Below are 18,770 nucleotides of genomic sequence, written 5' to 3' on the forward strand. Positions count from 1 at the left end.
AAACTGCATAGACTTCTGGGAGCTCCGTTCCTCATGTTTCCCTATCAGGACTGCCTGGAGCATGCGCAGAGACTCCCAGCATGGATTACTGTGCATGCGCGAAGTCCACGAATTTAAAAACATTTTTTTTCTTTTTTTCTTTATTTGTTTTTATTTTTATTTCTTTTAGTTTCAGTTTAGGGGGCTGCAGTCCGGCAGTCCAATAGCACGTGCCTCCCCTGGAAACAGATCAAAACTATGAGGCAAAAATCTGTACATTCTGTGAAAATCTGGACAGTTGAGAGATATGCGCATGTCTCATGTATTCAAATGAGACACTGGGGCTGGGTATTTGTTTACTTTGTTTATTGTACATAAACACAGCAGGAGCTGTAACTGGAACATATACTTTGAACTTCATTAACTAGCTGACTGACTTGTTACTTCAAACACAGTCTCGTGCATCTCCATTCATGCTCACATTCACTCTGACTGACTATACAAAATGACACTGAACTTGCATGTGCTCAGTAACTTATATGCACATGCTATCTAGCTACAGTGGTTGACTAAGTACAATATATACAATGATCTACAAGAGGTTGACAGCTATGATTAAAAATAGAAAAAATAAGTACATAAAGAAAATGTACTTCCCAAGTTTGAAACCCACTGGCAACAGTGTAGCCAGGCATACTCTTTGTACTCTAAAAAGTAATTTTTTTTCTGAACATGTTAGAAACATTGGGGCTTTATCAAGCAACATTATGTCTTTAACCATCTAGATTAACGCCTCAAAAACATACATATAGGTATAGCTTGCTTACAGAAAAGATTACAAATTTAAAAACAATACCTCTAATATTAGGTTTTGACTGAGTAGTTACAAATGTTCTACACATTAAATTTGAGAAATGGCAACAACACAAGTGATATGACCATTTTTAAATGCCAGGTAGATTGAGGGTAGCGGTAAGCCTCCGTGAGTACAAAATGGAATTCACTGGCTACACCCCCTCCCACTGGCATACTGTCTGCTAAAGGAAGAGATTTTCGTTTATCTCTCAACTGTACAGATTTTCTCAGAATATCCAGATTTTTGTCTTATGTGCTTGGTTTGTTCCTCATAAAATTTGTGATTTTCTGGATTTTAGTGGCAAATCAGGGAGGATTGGATTCATTAAATAATGACAGTCATTTGAGTTTCAGAGTGCATGTCCTTCAGAAAAATGCATGGGGACACAAGACATTTTATTCTTGCAAATGTCTAGGTTTGTAAAAGCAGTATTTAAAATGTGTCCCTATTTTGGGGGGGGGGGGCATTGTCTTTTTTTTTTTTGTCCTAAAAGGTTGAGCTCTATGTATGTTTGTGATGCATTACTGGCGTGTAAGGTATACTATTATTCCCTTAGAAGGTGTGATCTAAATATTCCATCTTTCACAGTGCTTCCATATAACTAGTTTTACTTAATCACATCGCGCGCCTAAGACTAGTTAGTCACGTGATTTGGCGGCGCGGCCCTATCCAGCTGAAATTCTAAGAGCGAAACTTAGTTACTATAGGAACGGCGTCAGTTTCCCATGTTTCTGAAATCACGGCGTTTTACAGGAACAGGCAGTTTCTGGAGTTAGGTGCCAACAACGGGGTGAGTTAACGGAGTACGTGAGCGGAACAGCGGTGTGTCTACCAGGTAAGGACCCTCCTGGAACATGCAAAGATTTTAAGGGTTTTAAATGCGTCCACTGAAATATGCAGTCACAATAGCAAGCGAATTTAGAGACACTTCCTGTATTTTATACTGCATTAAATAAGTAATCCGTTGGGAATCTATGTATGTCAATAGGTACTTGTTTTGTGGTAACGAATGCATTTCGCTATTAGGACAAACATTAGTTTCGTACGAGTTATTGTCAAGTTCCAAAAAATATAGTACATGGTCCACCCGGGAGGCGAACAGGGACAAGAACCAGAAAACTGCCCGGTTATTAGTAGATCCTTGAAAAAGAACCCTGTAACACGCAAGTTCTCACACTCATATCAGTGAGCTTTATTTGTCATTTAAGTACTTTGTTATTTAATATTATATTAGGGTAATAGCGTGCTTATTTTAACAAAGGGCTTTAAAAGAAGGAATAACAAGCAATGCTTCAGAAGACAGGTCGTGTTTTGTAATGTAGGGTTGATTAATATGCATACCTGTCAAATGTTCAGATTTTTGCCTCATATTTATAGTCTCGTCTGTGCCTCTTAAAACTTGTGGTTTACTGGCAAGTCACTCATGATTGAAGCCACTAAATAATGGAACACATTTGAACTTCAGACTTATCTTTCAAAAAATACATGTTACTACAAATAGTGTACTTTTAACAGTTGTCTAACTCTATAAGAGCAAAATTTAAAATATGTCCCTATTTTTGGATCTTTGTCACCCCATTATTTTAGGCTTGGCCAGATTTCTTGCACTAAGAGGTTGAGAGATGTTTTTATGTCCAGCTGCAATATAGGGTTGCCACCTTTTCAAATGGCCAAAGTGGGACATTTTCAGTACAAACATCAGATTTTACAGGCCGTCACATACCCACGGTCAGTTCAAAGGATAGACTTAACTTTTTTGCCTAAATACAAGCTTATTCTTGTAGCATTTTAGTTGCTTATTCTGTTTCTTATAACATTTAGGTATTTTAGATGCAGAATAACTGTTTTATGCAACTATTACATAAAATATAGGAAATAATTATGTCCTACAATCTCAGGACTTTTGCCATTTATTTTTTGTCAGGACACAACTGCCCAAAGAGGGACTGTCCCTCGCAAAGTGGGACAGGTGGTAACCCTACTGCAATATGTAGGTACTGTGTATGTATGACAAGAGGTAAGAATGGAGCTGTTCAGGTTATATTGGCTATCTAGTTAAAATAATGTATTTTTAACACTTTTGTAATCCCTATAAAACTCATGTCTTATTCAAATGCCAGAGTTAAGCACCTTGGAGAAGACTGGTGGTAATTTGCTATTACCATCCACAAAAACAAATAGAAAAAGCATATCTCTCATTTGTCCAGAATTTCCCAAAATGTCCATATTTTTGCCTTATAGTTTTGGTCTGCTCTTCATACACAAGAATGCATGGTAACAATTATCCCTCAATCAACTGATCAATTGATCAACTGAGACTGCAAGTTGTATTTGCTTTGCATTGATCAGAGATCTGGATTTAATTTAACACTTATTTCAAAGTTTACAACAAAAACACTGACAGACATTTGTTAAACAGACAATATGAGTAGCAGTGAACTTCTCTTCTCTTGAAACTCATATGTATTGAAAACCCATCATGCAACCCATTAAACTACAGCAGACCTGCTGGGATTCATAGTCATGTAGCATATAGTGAAGGACTAATTTGCAGCTATTTACACTGTGCAGGAATTCAAAAGACACGTGTAATACATTTGCTAACAGCATTGAATAGTCCACTGGTCACAAGTGTCTCTTTTCAGGAGCAGACCAGGAGTATTATCTGGTGAAGTAACTTTGTCAGAATCTCACAGAAGACAAAGAAAATAAATGTTGACATAAAATCTGTTGTACTAATTTTTTAAAGTGAATTGCAGTAATATGTAAACATTGTCCCTTCTTTTGGGTCTTTGTTTGCTCCCCACACACTGTTTTTGGCTTTGTCCATGATTTTTGAGCAAAGAAGTTGAGAATGAAGCCAAGACAAGTTAATGATTGAGATGACCAGTAATAAATAAATAACATGCCAAGCAAAAGTGATGATAAACAGGAATGAAAATACACTTAGAATAGTTCCTCCATCCTACCAAATTGCTGCTTACAAAGCATGTGAGGAACAGCAGAGGTGAGCATCTCTCTACTTTGGTGCTCTTTCCTGCAAATAGATAAAGGGTAAATTAATTTGCATATTGTCTGTAGTAATGCTGGGCACATGAACCACAGACCATGCCCAACATTATTACAAGACATATTTGAAAAAGGTTAAAATAATTCACATATTATTACAGCAGATGCACACAAATTATTTTAACTTTTGTCTATAGCAGCAAAAATGTTGCACGATAATGTATGTAATCAGGGAAGTATTATTCTCCATGCAGTGTCTTGTCAACAATGTTCAGCATATTTAATCTCCCACTTTATTTTGTGGTGGGTGGTACTTTCTAATTTTGTGAATCTCGGGTCCTGCTCACACCCCATTGAATGTAGCCTGTGCCTGCCATCTGACAATTTGCTGATGCTGTACAAAAAAGAAGCATGTCTCACAAAAAAAAGGACAAAAGAAATTTTAAACTGAGAAAATTTTTGTTTAAAGGGCTCTAGAAGTTGTCTGGTAATAAACCTGTCATTTAAGGCTGCAAAGCATATTATTTTCAATTTCAGTACAGTTTTTGGGACTGTTTAAGATTTGCGCTTTCTCAAAAGACAGAATGGATGCTCTTTCTCAGTAGACCTTTCTTGTTAACTGCTGTTTCTCAGCTGAGCATAAATGTGGATGGGACCTAATTATGAAGAACATTCCTTATTTTGAGTCCGTGTCCCACACTATTCCACACTGAAAAGTTCAGACTGTCACACAGTCATTGTTAAGATTTAGATTATCCATGGTAAATAATACTGATTCATATTAATTTATCAAAAGGACTTTTTGTAAGCATAAAGTAACATGTTTTGACCATGCTATTGGCTTCCAAGTTGAAGTTGTTAATAAGTTGAAAATGTTCCATATTTTGCCCATTTGTTCCACATTAAAAGGAGTAGTGCTCCACATTTTGGAGATATAAGGTTGAGAATGTGCTACATGCTAGAAAAAATGGGTTAAGAATATGTAAGCTATATATCTAACACTTTTTGTCCCCTCATTACTTACATTCTATACTAGTGTATCTTTATGGGAGTACAAGTTCGTATTTGGAATTATACCATGACCCCCCCAAAACGTGCACGCTGATTGGCCAGCGTGCCCGTTGTAAATCGAGTTATAATAATGGAAAAGGTCCGTCGCCGGACTTTTTCCATTAGTATAACTCGTTTTAAACACTGTCTCGCTATGTTAAATGGGTTTAACATAGAAAATAAGCAACGGAGATCCGTTGCTTATTTTAAAGCTGTCTCTATGTTAAACCCATTTAACATGAAAGCAAGATCTCCGTTGCTTTTTGTCTCGCTATGTTAAATGAGTTTAACATAGCGAGACAGTTTAAAATAAGCAACGGAGATGTCCGTTGCTTATTTTAACTGTCTCGCTATGTTAAACTCATTTAACATAAAAAAGCAACGGAGATCTTGCTTTCTGTTGCTTGCTCAACTCTGATGTACTGCGCGCGCGCAGTACATCAGAACCCCGCGGATGCCAGACATCTGCGGAAGGACAGTAAACAGGCATTATACTATGCCATTATTTAAGAAAAGTAACAGTTTCTTTTCTTAAATAATGTCATAGAATAGCAATAACCACTTCTGGGTGTGGGTAATGCTATTACCCACGGTTGGCTTGGGACCAAACCACGCCAACCGTAGGTAAATTTAGCATTACCCACACCCAGGCGTGGGTTATTGCTATACTAACTACCACTTAAGGACTTTTTTAAGGTTTCACAGTTGTTTCATTTTTATTGTATAAAGGAGTCTTCTGAGAGAATTAAGATAATGCAACAATGTTGTACTAGCTACGTAACTTTGTATATATCAGATTAGAGCACTTAACAAGGTATTCCTTCTGCCCCTTGTATTTCTATGCACACCGGTTTGGCTTTATATTTGCATAATAAACTCGTGTATACCTTCCAGTTAGTTGTGGAATTTTCTGATTGGGTTCCACTACAAATGGTCTTTACCCACCTAGACCTCTAATTAGCATACACAAATAAAATAAGGCAGACTGTGTGTAAACCTGAAGTAACAGCAATGGACACGTGAGACACCTGTTTGACTCTCTTCTGATTTGGAAAAATATACCATAACCCACTGTACAGTTAGGCTTATGGTAACACCTTCACCTAGAGCTGTATATTCATCTAGTGTTTGTTAGACTCACTTCAGAGCTGTGCCTTTTTTATTTTATTGTTATTATTAATTTTATTTGAAAAGAGCTGTGAAATAAACATAGTTCAGATAATTTTAATCCACAACCCATATTTTTTGGCAGGTGCTCTTTGAAAAAATCATAATTATATTCACAAATTTTAGTAGAAGACCAGAAAATACATCATGTTTCCTACCCTACACAGTAACACATATACAGACTATCGTATATAATAAAGTGTTTTTCAGTAGAGAGCATAGTTTACCGTAATGCCTGGACTTTTTTAACTTTGCTGTTGTACGTGTGCCTGACTGAGAGATGCAACCAAAATGTATTTATTTCACCAGATAGTTGCAACTTGTCTGAGTATGTTGTTTTTCAGAATGGGAAAAAATAGTTGTACCTACCTGGTAGGAGTAACCAGGCATTTTTTGTTGTAGTGTGTTGCAATATGAGTGCAGTATTTAGTGTACTGTGAGCAGATGTTCTGTTTTTATATATATATATATATATATATATATATATATATATATATATATAATTCATTAAATTTGACTGAGGTGTACTGTTGTTGTTGGACTTAGTTTGTGGTTAATTTATGTTGTTGGACTTAGTTTGTGGTTAATTTAAAGCCTAATTTGTGTATTTTCAGGTTTGTGTGAATCAGTTCATTGCTGTGCCTCATTAAATTCCATTTGTATTTTTGCTCTAGGTATTCCTTCTGGATCTTGGTCCTCATTATAGCTAAGCTTGGTTTATTGATTTATTTATGTGCCAGCATGTATATTATAGGTCTAACTTCACTGATGCATCATTTTTTTAGATGAAAAATAGCTGCACAGTAGTTGAAATGTATACCAGCCATCTTTTATTCTTTGTATAGGTTTTGTTCTGTTTGAGGCTAGCTGGGTTCTGACACTAGCATCTGGGTAATCAAAAAGATCAAGTTATTTAAATGCCCTGTTGAGAGTTAGAGTGCAGTAGTTTAGGCATTGCTGAGTGGAGCACAGGTCTACATTAATAGAAATCCTGTGACACACATTATGTTGATGGTCATATGTATTTGCTTGTGCAAATTTAATGTCTTCATCATTTTAAGCTGCTGAGGTTTGGGGTATGTTAATCTGCATTTTCTTACCTGGGTAATTTAAAGTCACTTCTTAGTGAATTGGCACAGCATGGTTGGTTCTCATCTTTTTAAAAAAAACAGTCCTGTTCAAATATATTAGCAAGTCCTTTGTGATAATGAATTATGACACTAATATGATTGCTGATGAAATTAGAAAGCTGTCCTGTGATTTGTGGCTCTGGTAATCTTTGGCACAGTATGTTGTATCTTTTGGTTTTTCCTGGTTAGGGGTTGCCACAGCGGAACTCCGGTCCGCTAATAATTGGCAGTTGATTTTTACGTGCCGAGTTGCCAGCCCTGACTCACAACCTTCAACGAAGGTACGCCCATTCACGCATGTCTCCACGCAGAAAACGCTTTGAGAATCGAACCGGACAGCGTATTACTGTGAGGCGACAACGCTACCGCAGCACCACCACCGTGGCCCTACTTAAAAATATTTTTAGGCTTTTCATCATGGTGTAGCTTTGATTCCCATGACCCCTACTGCAAGACTGTTCTACTGGTTCTGTTGCTTGCTTATTTATTTATTTGTATACATGACTCTGTGTTTTATTTTCTAAGATTGCATTTTTATTTGCTCTCTTACTTCTACCATTGATTATCCATCCTATGTCTGCAATTAACCCATTCATTTCCATCTTATAGTAGTGGTGATAGCCTCTTATATCACTTATGGCAGTTGAGCTCTACATTGGACATCTTTAGTGGCACTTCCTTACCACCTCCCAAATGAAAGTAGTAATTGTAGTGTTTGTGGAGTAGCTTATAATCTGTAAGGCCTCCTGTTGTCCCTACTGATCATATATTATGTGAAAAGCAGGTCAGTTTAGCTTTGTTTATTTTTGTCATAAAAGGCAAGTGTACTGGTATAGGAGTCTGACATCACTGTGCATCTGGTGACCCTGATTTGACGGGTGGCTCTTAGTGATGGAAGTGTGGCTGGGGCTGGCAGTGTGGGGCATTTGGTACAATGATGAAAGGTCTGCTGTTTTGTGCTCTGGGGGGTGCATTTCTGCAGTACCACTCATTGATGGAGGGCCCATAGAAATGCATCTGTCAGATTGTATAACCTGTATATGTTAGTAATAACCTACTGACCGTGATCAGTGGGACTTTGTTGTACTAATGTGGTATTATGTTTGCATGTTGAAATCTTGGTTGGACCTTGATTCCCATACTAATATTGTGTATCATACTAATGTTACATTACATATTCTGCATATGTTGATTGGGCTAGTCTGCAACATCAGATGCCCAGGGAGAAAAGCTTCACAATAATTGCAGACAGTTTATAAAAACACGTATATTAATACGCAAAATGTTGAAATTCTACATAACCATTACAATTAATTAGGTTATATACATATATACCTACAGTAGGTCGAACCAGATACCGTTGAATGATGGTCTAGTCGACGCCATGCAGTGAAACCGACAATGTCGAATTTCGACATTGTCAAAATACAAATCACTGTAAACCTCGGGATGGGCTTTAACATGGCTTGAGATGGGCAGGACATTTGTATTTCGATAATGTCAAGTTTGACATTGTCGCCACTCGACCTCCTGAAATTGACTACAGTAGGTTCAACCAAACCCACCTTGACTTGCTAAGTGCAAACCATAGATAATAACAAGATTATTTGTTTTGTAGAAATTTAAAAGATGAAAGAGAGAGTCAGGAAAAAATGGACAAAAATGTAAAACTAGAAAACAGTAAAGAATAATATGAGAGGGGGGGTAGTAGTAGAAAAATAAAGGGAAAATAATAACTAAAAAGTGGGCAGAGTATGAGAGAGAGGAGAGAGAAAAAAAAGAGAACCAGCAGTTCTGGTATATCTACCTCACATTCAGGACCCCAGTGTACATCCAAGATTTGAGTCACAGGATGAATACTTACTCTCCTCTCAGCTCTGATTTTGTTTTTGTAACAGACCCCAGCATGACAGAAGCCAGCAGTCTGTACTTTGTTCCAAAATATCTTCGGTCTTTTAAACTTCAGACATTCAGTAAGAGGTAATAGCAGTCCAAAACTTCAAAAGTACATACTTAGTTTTAAAATGTAAAAATAAAAATCAAGACAATTCCATCAAAGATAATACTCAGTTTTATTCAGTCATGATAAGGTCTTTTGTCCTCAAACTGGATGTCATCAGGACTTCCAAGATGACTGCACATTGAGTAACAACATAATGCTAGCTCTCCTAGTGTGAAAATGGAAACTCAGCAGTAACTAGCTAGTGCACTGACTGGATGCCAGGAAAAAAGAAATACAAAGGACCTGAAAGAAAATAGTCTAGAAAAGGAGAGGAAAAATGCTAACTGGGAAGAATATGGCAGCTGTTCAGCAAACAGCAGTGCAAGCTCCAGGCATGACTTCCAGTAATCTAGAGGAAAGTATTAGACAACTGCACACAGACCTGATTAAAATAAATAAAATACTGATGGAGTATATCAACTCAAATAACAAAAGGCGGAAAAAATGGAAGAAGCTTTAAATGGATATTTAGATGAGGATAAAAACTGCAAAAATTGGAGGTCAAAATGAAGAAAAGGCTTTCTGAATATGAGGCTGCTCAAGAAGAGATGTTTTTAAAAATAATAGAATTAGAGGACAGAGCATGTAGGGAAAATCTGAGATTTTCTGCTGTAAAAGAGAAGCCGGAAAGAACAGACTGCATTAATTTTATGAAACCACAAATAAGCAACTGGACTGGTATTCCACAGCAGTTGTTGTTGTTAACCGTAAGGACACATTGTGTGTATGCTTCAAACCTGACTATGATTGGTTGGTATTTGGTAAGCAGCCTGGACCTTTTATTAGTAAAGATATAGTCCTACCAGCAGAACAAATTGATTCTGACAAAACTTTGGCAGAAGGACAAAGCACTAAAAGTGGGAGACAGTGTTTGTATTACTCACCGTATACCAGGCAGAAGAGGAGTAAATTTATTCCACTGTTTGTGTAATATCAAGAAGCAGGTATGAGATTAAAACTGCTGTACCCAGCTAACTTCAAAATATTCTTTCTTGGAGGGACAAAATCATCAACAAAAATGAGCTGTGAAACAGAAGGAGAGTCTGCTTCTTGTTTTTCTAGTAATAAAGACCACAGAGAGACTCTACCAGTGAAACCTTTTCCAATGTTTCAATGGAAAATGCCTGAGAGAAAGGAAAAAGCACAAGAGTTGACTAGAAGAATCGAGAGTACGTTGGAAATGAAGCCAAGACAAGATTTGGGAGATGGATGAACAGGGATAAAAACAGTAAATTGGAAATTGACAAACGTGGGATTACAAAGCAATAATTATATTTGTAAAGCATGACAGACAAGAAAATTTGGAAAAATTTTTTTTTTTTACTTTGTTAAACTTTTAGGGGACTCTAAAACATATGCCCTAAGGAAAAATTCTTAGGAGGGGGGGAGAGGAGGAGGAAAAAGTTAACCAAGTAAAACAAATTTTTATAGTGCATGTCGCTCGTCCCTCTACACTTAGAAGACAAGCAGGCATGGTAGTTCGTTTAAGATGCTTTATTATATAGAAACATATCAGGCTGGATAACAGTTTCAATAAAAATAAACAAACTGATTAATAGACAGAGCTTACACACATGCATGCTTACATCTCAACAGCTAACTACAATATGGCACTCTGTCTCTGTACATGCTCAGTAATCAATAAACTTAGTACATGCTGCAGGAGCTTTCTTAAAGAGATATGTACACTGATTTACATCCTTCCTCTTAAAGATTGCCCTTTATCAAAATAAGATTACAGTTAGGCATGTATTAGTATAGACTATCAGAAAAATAAACACAATGTTCATGTCCAGGTTGCCGTGTATCTGGAACATGCCCTGGAGATGCAACCAAATCTTGTAACATAGCAATTGGGACTGGGTTTAGCAATGGGGCCAGGTTTCGGTGAACAGCTCATCTTAGGAACTTCAGGATTCTTTGCAGGAACAGAAATGTTCTCTGGAACTTCTAGAACACCGGACAACTCACTCTGAGATAAAACGTCTTTCTTGCAGGTTATGTGCTGTGGTATAGGCTCAGACACTGGTATCAAATGCTTCTGATTCTGCCTAAGAAACTGCTCCTTGTGATTCCACAATCGGCTGTGGGCAGATTTTCTTCACAACTCCAATCCAGTCATAACCGTTGGATGTTTGCATCCTTACCACTTCTCCTTCTCATAATGGATTGAGCGGTTTGCTTGTCTTATAGTAGTAGGACTTCTAGGTTAAATGTTTCTTCAACAGATTGGCTTTCACTAACCTGTTCTTGACGCATGGAACCAACAATTGACTACTGATTGGCAATGTGGTTCTGGTTTGTCTCGACAGAAGTTTCTGAGGAGGTGAACCAAGATGTTTATCACAAGGAATATTTCTGAGATTCAAAAATTTCAGGAAAATGTCACTATTGTCTCCTTTTGACTTCTCTAGTAACTGCTTTGCACTTTGAACTGTGGTCTCTGCCAAACTATTTGACTGAGGATACTCTGGGCTACTTGTGACATGAGTAAAGTTCCACTCTTCGGCAAATCTTTTAAACTGTTGGCTTGTAAACTGCATGCCATTGTCAGAAATAACTTTGTGCAGACTACCATAAGTTGCAAAATGATGCTTCATCTTAGTAATGACAGTACTGGATGCTAGATTGGGAAGTAGGTCAGTCTTGAACCAAATAGAGTAAGAGTCTACTGACACCAAATAATGTTGACCATTCCACTCAAAAATGTCTGTAGCTTCTGTTGACCAAGGTAGTTTCAGAATCTGGTTCAGCTGAACCAGTTCTATTACATACTGAACAAGATGAAAGTACTGTCTCAATATCTTGTGACATAGAAGGCCAAAATACTAGTCCTCTCACCCTTCTTTTGGTAGAGTCTGCTCCTGGGTGATCTTGATGTAAGATAGTGATGTACTCTGGTTGCAAAGACTTTGGAACAATAACTTTAGGACCTTTCGTGATCATACCATTGTCGGACAAAATCCTCATCTCTGTATGGAAAATAAGGTTGCACTTCAGGAGGTAAACTAGATTGCCCTGACAGTCATCCTTCTTGGAGAATGTAGTTGAGCTTCTGTAAAACTGGGTCTGCAGTTGCGTGATCTCTGAGCTCATCAAGACATGTGAAAGAAAAATTTCTCACTTCCTTGACTTCAAAATCAAATCTCTCATGGTCATGCTGTTCAGTGATACTTCTGGGTGATCTGGATAATGTATCAGCAAGATAAAGAAGTTTGCCCCTTTCTTGTAGACAAGATGCAATCTCAGCATCATGCATTGCAGCCTGGCTGGGGCTGTCTGCTTTGCTTTGGTTTTCTCAGGATAGTGATTAGAGGCTGATGATATGTTTCAATCTGGATAGGTCTACCATAAACATAATTATGGAACTTGGAACATGCAAACACAATTGCCATACGCTCTTTCTCTATCTGAGCATACTGCATTTCAGCTTGGGCGAGAGTTCTGGATGCATAAGCAACAGGTTGTCCCTCTTGTAAAATGACTGCATCAAGACCAAATTTCAAAACATCCCATTAAAGAGTAACTGGTTTGTGGATGTCATAGTATCTGAGAGTAGGTGCACTGGCAGTTCTCTTTTCCAGGACAGCAAATGCTCTCTGGTGTTTTGACCAAGATACAGCTTTTGTGTTAGTTCTCTGAGTGGTGCTGAAGTCTGGAATGACCTGGCCTAGGTAGTTAACTATGCCAAGAAAACATTGCAGGGCTTGAACATTGTCTGGCATTCGCATCTTGAGAATGGCTGTTTGCTTAGAAGGGTCTGGTTGTAAGCCTGAACTAGTAAATGACCAACATAAGTGACTTCACATAGCCTGAATTTGCATTTCTGTAGAATGAGCTTAAGATTCACTTGACATGCCCTTTCTAGAACTTTTCTGAGGTTTCGGTCATGCTCAGCTTCACCATTACCTCCTACCAGTATATTGTCTACTATAATAGCACAAGGATACCCAGACAAAATTGCTCTATTACACTTTGAAAGAGGTCACTTACAGATTTCTAAGAATGCCATTTGAGATAAATTCTACATCTTCCAAACTGATTACTGAAAGTAGTAAGCAATGATGACTTCTTGTCAAGCAACATCTGCCAAAATTAACTCTTTGTATGTAAGACAGAAAAAACAGTAGCATTTGGCATCAAGTTGCGACTTCTTCAACTGTGCACATTGGATGATGAGGTCTTTCCAGTGCCTTATTCAAATCTCACAGATCAATACGTATTCTGATGTCATCTGAGCTTTTCTTATGAGCTACAACCATGGAAGATACCCACTCAGTTGGAGTTTCAACTGGACAAATCACACCTTGTACCATTTTATCTAGTTCAGCCTTTACTCTGTCCTGCATTGCTCTTAGAAATTTATGTGATAGCCTGATAACTGGGTTGACATCTGGGTCTAACTTCATGGAGTACTCAACTGGAAGCTTGCCTAGTTTGTCTTCGAATAGATCAACATAGATAGAAAAAAATAGACTGGGTGAAATTAGAGTAGTGGTCTTTTAAGCTAATATGGTGAACTTCCATATTAAATGAAAGGAGTCCTATTTTCAAAGTGTCTCTGAGGCCTAATAATGACTGGATGTGCCTCTTGACCACACAAAATAGTAAGTCATAACTTCTACCCCGCAGAGTAACATGAAAGCACTACTGAGCCTTCGGTTTGCATTTCACCACCACCATAAGCAACAAGCTTCGCACACTTTGTCAATTCAAGCCTTTCACCAGCACTTACTCTGGCAAATGTTTCTGCAGACATAACATTACACTTTGAGCCATTATCCGCCTTGAGGTGTATTGGTTTGCCATTTATCCGAACGGTACAAAATACTTCATTCTTGGCCCATAAATCAACTGCATTAACTGTTTCATGAAGCACTGACACACTGTCAACATAAAAAGAATGAGACTCTTGGGTCATGGCTTTCTACTTGATCAACTCTTTTCTTAAAATGTTCACTTTTAGTAAAAAATATACACCCTTTGATTTACAAAATCTTTTGAAAGGATTCAATTTATTACATTTGTGGTATTGCTGACCAAAAACTAAGCACTTTTCTCTTTTAGATTCATGACTGTTACAATTACAGCAGTTGGTAATGAAATTAGGTTGGGACCCATGCTTTAAGTTTGCTGACTCACTCTTATGCTTCACTGAGGCTGTGCGAACTGTGGAACTTGCTAGAAAGCTATGAGGGTTACCAGTGGGTGTGGCAGAGACTACAGTTGCTGCAATGTGCCTGGGCTTGTTTCTTTTAATAACCTGCTGCATACTATCAACATGAGCTTTGCTGCAGTAACTTCTAAGCTTATTCTCATTTGTAAGCATATTTGTGTGCTTTTCTGAAAGCTCATATATCTGACAAATCTCAATGGTCTTATTCAAAGTTAAATCACTGTCATGAAGCAAAATCTTTCTCACAGCATCATCTTTAATATCACACACAAGCCTGTCCTTTATTAACTCATCCCTTAAATCACCAAATCTGCACGTTGTAGCTTTATTTCTCAAATCAGTTATATATTCTGCAAAAGTTTCACCTGGCTTTTGATCCCTTGTGTAAAATCAGTGCCTTTCCATTATAACATTTGTCTAGGGGTTACACATTTCTCTAAATGTATGTTTTAAGCACTCGGGGCCCTCCCTTGACTGTACAACAATATGACGTTTTTTCCCCTCTCAAGCATACACAAATGAATGTTCCCTTTTTATGACTTCTGACCAAGGTTGCCAGACGTCCCTATTTGGGCGGGACTGTCCCGAGATCAGCAGCCTGATCCCGAGTCCCGCCCTGCCGGTTTAAATCTCGGCCAGCCTCCGCTTTGTTTGTTTTTTTTTTTTTGATTGTCCCGTATACCTGGCATATGGGCCAATCAAAAATCGCTAAACACGGAGCTACTTGTGTTGAATGCGGAACTGCAATGCATTAAACACGAGAAGCTCCGTGTTTAGTGCAGAGCTACTGAGTGAGCTCAGTTCTTTAATGTGGAATTCTGTTCTGCATTAAAGACTTTTTTTTTTTTTTTGGTCTTCACTTGCCGTGAGAGACCTTCTTCTCCTTTTTTGTCCCTGGAAATCTGGCAACCATGCTTCTGACCCAGCTAAATTAAGTAGAATAAATGCTTTGTATGGTCATCTTTATCAGAAAATGCAGCCTGTATGAAAATGTCATACTCTTGCTCAAACACTCCAGTTCTCAGCAATATTATCAAACACTAGTGGACCTGGTTTTCGAAAACCTTCAGCCATGCCAACAAAGTAAGTGTTTGGGCACACACTAAAATATGACCCTTGTAATTATGTACAAATAAGTTGCCTGTCTGCAGCTTGCAGTAATGCACAAATGCACAGTAAACTCTTTGAAATACTGTACTTTCAAAAATATGCTTTGCAGTGGCTGTATTCTGCAAAATAACTGTACTATAACACTGCACAAACATGTGAACACTTCATACACTTCTGATAACTGGGATAGCCTCAGTTAATACAAAAAAACACATGCTTAGCAAAAATACAGTCATTGCCCTTTATTTTGTTTTATGCAATTTTTATAAACGTGTTCCATAGTAGTTTGAATAATTCTAGCAATATCAAACATTTCAACTTATTTTAATATCATTTAGAGTAGTCTGTAGGCTTTGTTTCATATTTTACAAGTAAGAAATAGCTTGTGCAAGTTTTAACATTAGAAATTCATTTCTGGCCTATTTTTTGCAGAATATGCATGTAGCAAGGGTGGTCCACTTCTGGATGTACCTCTCAAAGTCAGAGTAGAGAAACTGGAGTTCTTTCTGGCCATTAGATATGCCATTTCTGACACCATATCACTCTTTCCTCTACACTTAGAAGACAAGCAAGCGGGAGTAGTTCGTTTACGATGCTTTATTATATACAAACACATCAGGATGGATAACAGCTTCATTAAAAAATAAATGAACTGATTAACAGACAGGGCTTCCACACATGCATGCTTACATCTCAACAGCTAACTACAAAATAGCACTCTGTCCCTGCAAGTGCTGAATAATCACTGCAATTAGTACATGACCACAGGAGGTTTCTTAAAAGTAACTGAGAAAGCTTTACATTATTGCATGCAAAGAACATCATGCACTGTAATCTCTTTAAGTGTTTTGAGGAAACTGATGTGAACAGGTGCTCCTGTTTTTTTTTCTTTCCCTCCCTCCTTCACTCTTTCTCCTTGTTAAGTTTTAAGAAATGTAGGCAATGTAATGTAAAAAAAAGAAAAATCTGGTCAAAAGAGCTTGACAAGACAAATTGATGTACTTTTCTCATTCTTGCACAGAGGAATGATTGGATTTAGGCCTTTAGCTTGATCAAGTAACAAGTTTTAAGAGAAAGCAAGTAATTGAAAAGAACTTGAATTACTAAAACATGAAGTAAACCTTAAAATAAATTTGTAATAGTATTCAGATAAGATACAAATTGCTCTATTATTTCTTCTGGAACATCCTAAAGAATAAAAATGTCATGTAAATAACGCAAGTACAGTTTAATATACATTTTCCCATGAAACCAATACCAAATTGTCATAGGCACACATGCTGCGCCCATAGCCACCCCTTTGATTTGTTTAAATAGTTTGCCCTCAAAAAATATATTATCTAGCATCAAGGAAATCAAATGCATGATTACAGAAATCTTATCAATGGATAAAAAATCATAGACCAGAAGGCTGATGCTTTCGTCATGATATATTATCTAGCATCAAGGAAATCAAATGCATGATTACAGAAATCTTATCAATGGATAAAAAATCATAGACCAGAAGGCTGATGCTTTTGTCATGAGGAATAGATGAAAACCAATCAAACCAATCAACTATATCAATAGTCAGAAAACACAAATTACTTTTCCATAAACTTTCCTTAAGGTGACCCAGAAAATCCCATGAGTCCTTACGTAAATGTGGGGTTCTCTCATGAATTGGTTTTAATCGCCTATCAACAAGAGTGGCTACTGAATAAGTTTTAAAACCTTGTGCAGATACAATAGGGCAAAAAGAGGAATTCTTCAAATCTTTGACTTTTGGCATGCCAAATATGGTGGGTATAGTGGGTTTGGAAACCCTTACTGTACAAATCCATATCCAATCTACTATTCAAAACTAAATCTTCTAATAATAAATCTGTATGTTGATAAGTAATGTTCAATTGATTCCTTGAAATGTGTATATGTGTCAGGGTCCAAAAAAATATTTATCGTTGCCATACCTCTCAACCTCCTAGTGCATGAAATCTGGACAAAGGCTGACAAAATGGAGAGACAAAGGCCCAAAAATAGGGACACATTTCAAATATTGCTCTTATAAACTTAGAAAGTTAGAGTAACAGTGTCTGTTTTAACATACATTTTCTGAAGGATCTGAAATCTGAAACTATTTATGTCATTATTTAGTGACTTCCGTCCTTAGATCATTCCAGTGATTTGCCAGAAAACCAAAAATGTTATTAGGAACAGGACAAAAATATGAGGCAAAAATCTGGACAGTTGAGAGGTATGATTGCATTATAGTTATCAAAAGTATTAAATAACACTGTACCCTCACCCTTGTCCAGTTTCATTATTCCTAAATTATCATCATTAAATAATTCATGCATAGTTTTTCTTTCGCATGTAGACATATTATAACCAAAAGCCTGCCTTTTGGAACTAAGCCCTCCAAAGCTGCTTGCTCAAAAACAGTATTTAATGGATGTAAGGGTGAGTTAAACATGCTCACTTTCTTAATGACAACAACTTGCTTTGGTAACACATTATTTACTAAATCATTATTATTAAAAAAATGTAAATTCAACTTCTTGGTATATAACTTTAATTCCATTGTGATTTAGGGCACAAATTGGAAACCTTTCTAAAATAAATGAAAATGTTCTTCTGTAATAACATGACTGGTATAGTTAAAAATATTATATCCCTTGTATGAAAACAATATTACCTCATTCTCCTGGTGTGTAGTTCATGTCTTCACTTCCTCCCCACCTTTTTGTTTGTATAATGGACATGATGGTGGGCCTGACAGGAATCTAACATTGGACTGGGATCTACTCCGTGTTTGGAGTGACTCACTAGTCGTTTTTATCATCAGAGAGGGGGGAAAATCCTGTTCTCATTTGGACCCTGATTATGCTTTGAATGATGAACACTTCTCATCAACAAAATCTCTTTCCATTATGTCATCTTCTTCACAAACTAGTGAATTATCCTTACCCCCACCCATGGTATAACTTCCCCCATTACTATTGGTAGGCAGACTTTTCACTGGATAAGTTACCTTATTCCTATAGTGTAAAACATCCCTGGGTACTTTTTTTTTCAAATTCTGATTAAATGTTTTTTCTACATTCTTTAAAACATTATCAAAAACTGTTGTAAATAGTTTAATTTCTAAGTTATTTTGTTTAATCAGCAGTTCCATCAACTCAAAACCATGCTGTTTGAACATACTCACAAAATCCGCATATAAAGCACTGTTGCTGTATAAACCAAAAACAGTGGTAGAATTAAGTAAAGTACTTTTTCTCATTCTTGCATAGGGGAATGACTTGATTAAGG

The 18,770-nt window shown here is 37.1% G+C and overlaps 1 protein-coding gene across 1 annotated transcript in view; it reads left to right on the forward strand.

Moving 5' to 3' along the window:
• The first annotated feature begins 1,531 nt into the window (after positions 1-1,531).
• Positions 1,532-18,770, forward strand: part of EFCAB6 (EF-hand calcium binding domain 6) — a 3,527,179-nt gene continuing 3,509,940 nt past the window's right edge. Inside the window, exon 1 of the mRNA XM_044088493.1 lies at positions 1,532-1,670. The gene's annotated coding sequence lies outside the window, so the exon portion shown is untranslated. The remainder of the gene's footprint in view (positions 1,671-18,770) is intronic.

Source organism: Protopterus annectens, chromosome 11.part0 (genome assembly GCF_019279795.1).
Source record: "Protopterus annectens isolate FY-2018-M chromosome 11.part0, PAN1.0, whole genome shotgun sequence".
Classification (NCBI taxonomy): Eukaryota; Metazoa; Chordata; order Ceratodontiformes; family Protopteridae; genus Protopterus; species Protopterus annectens.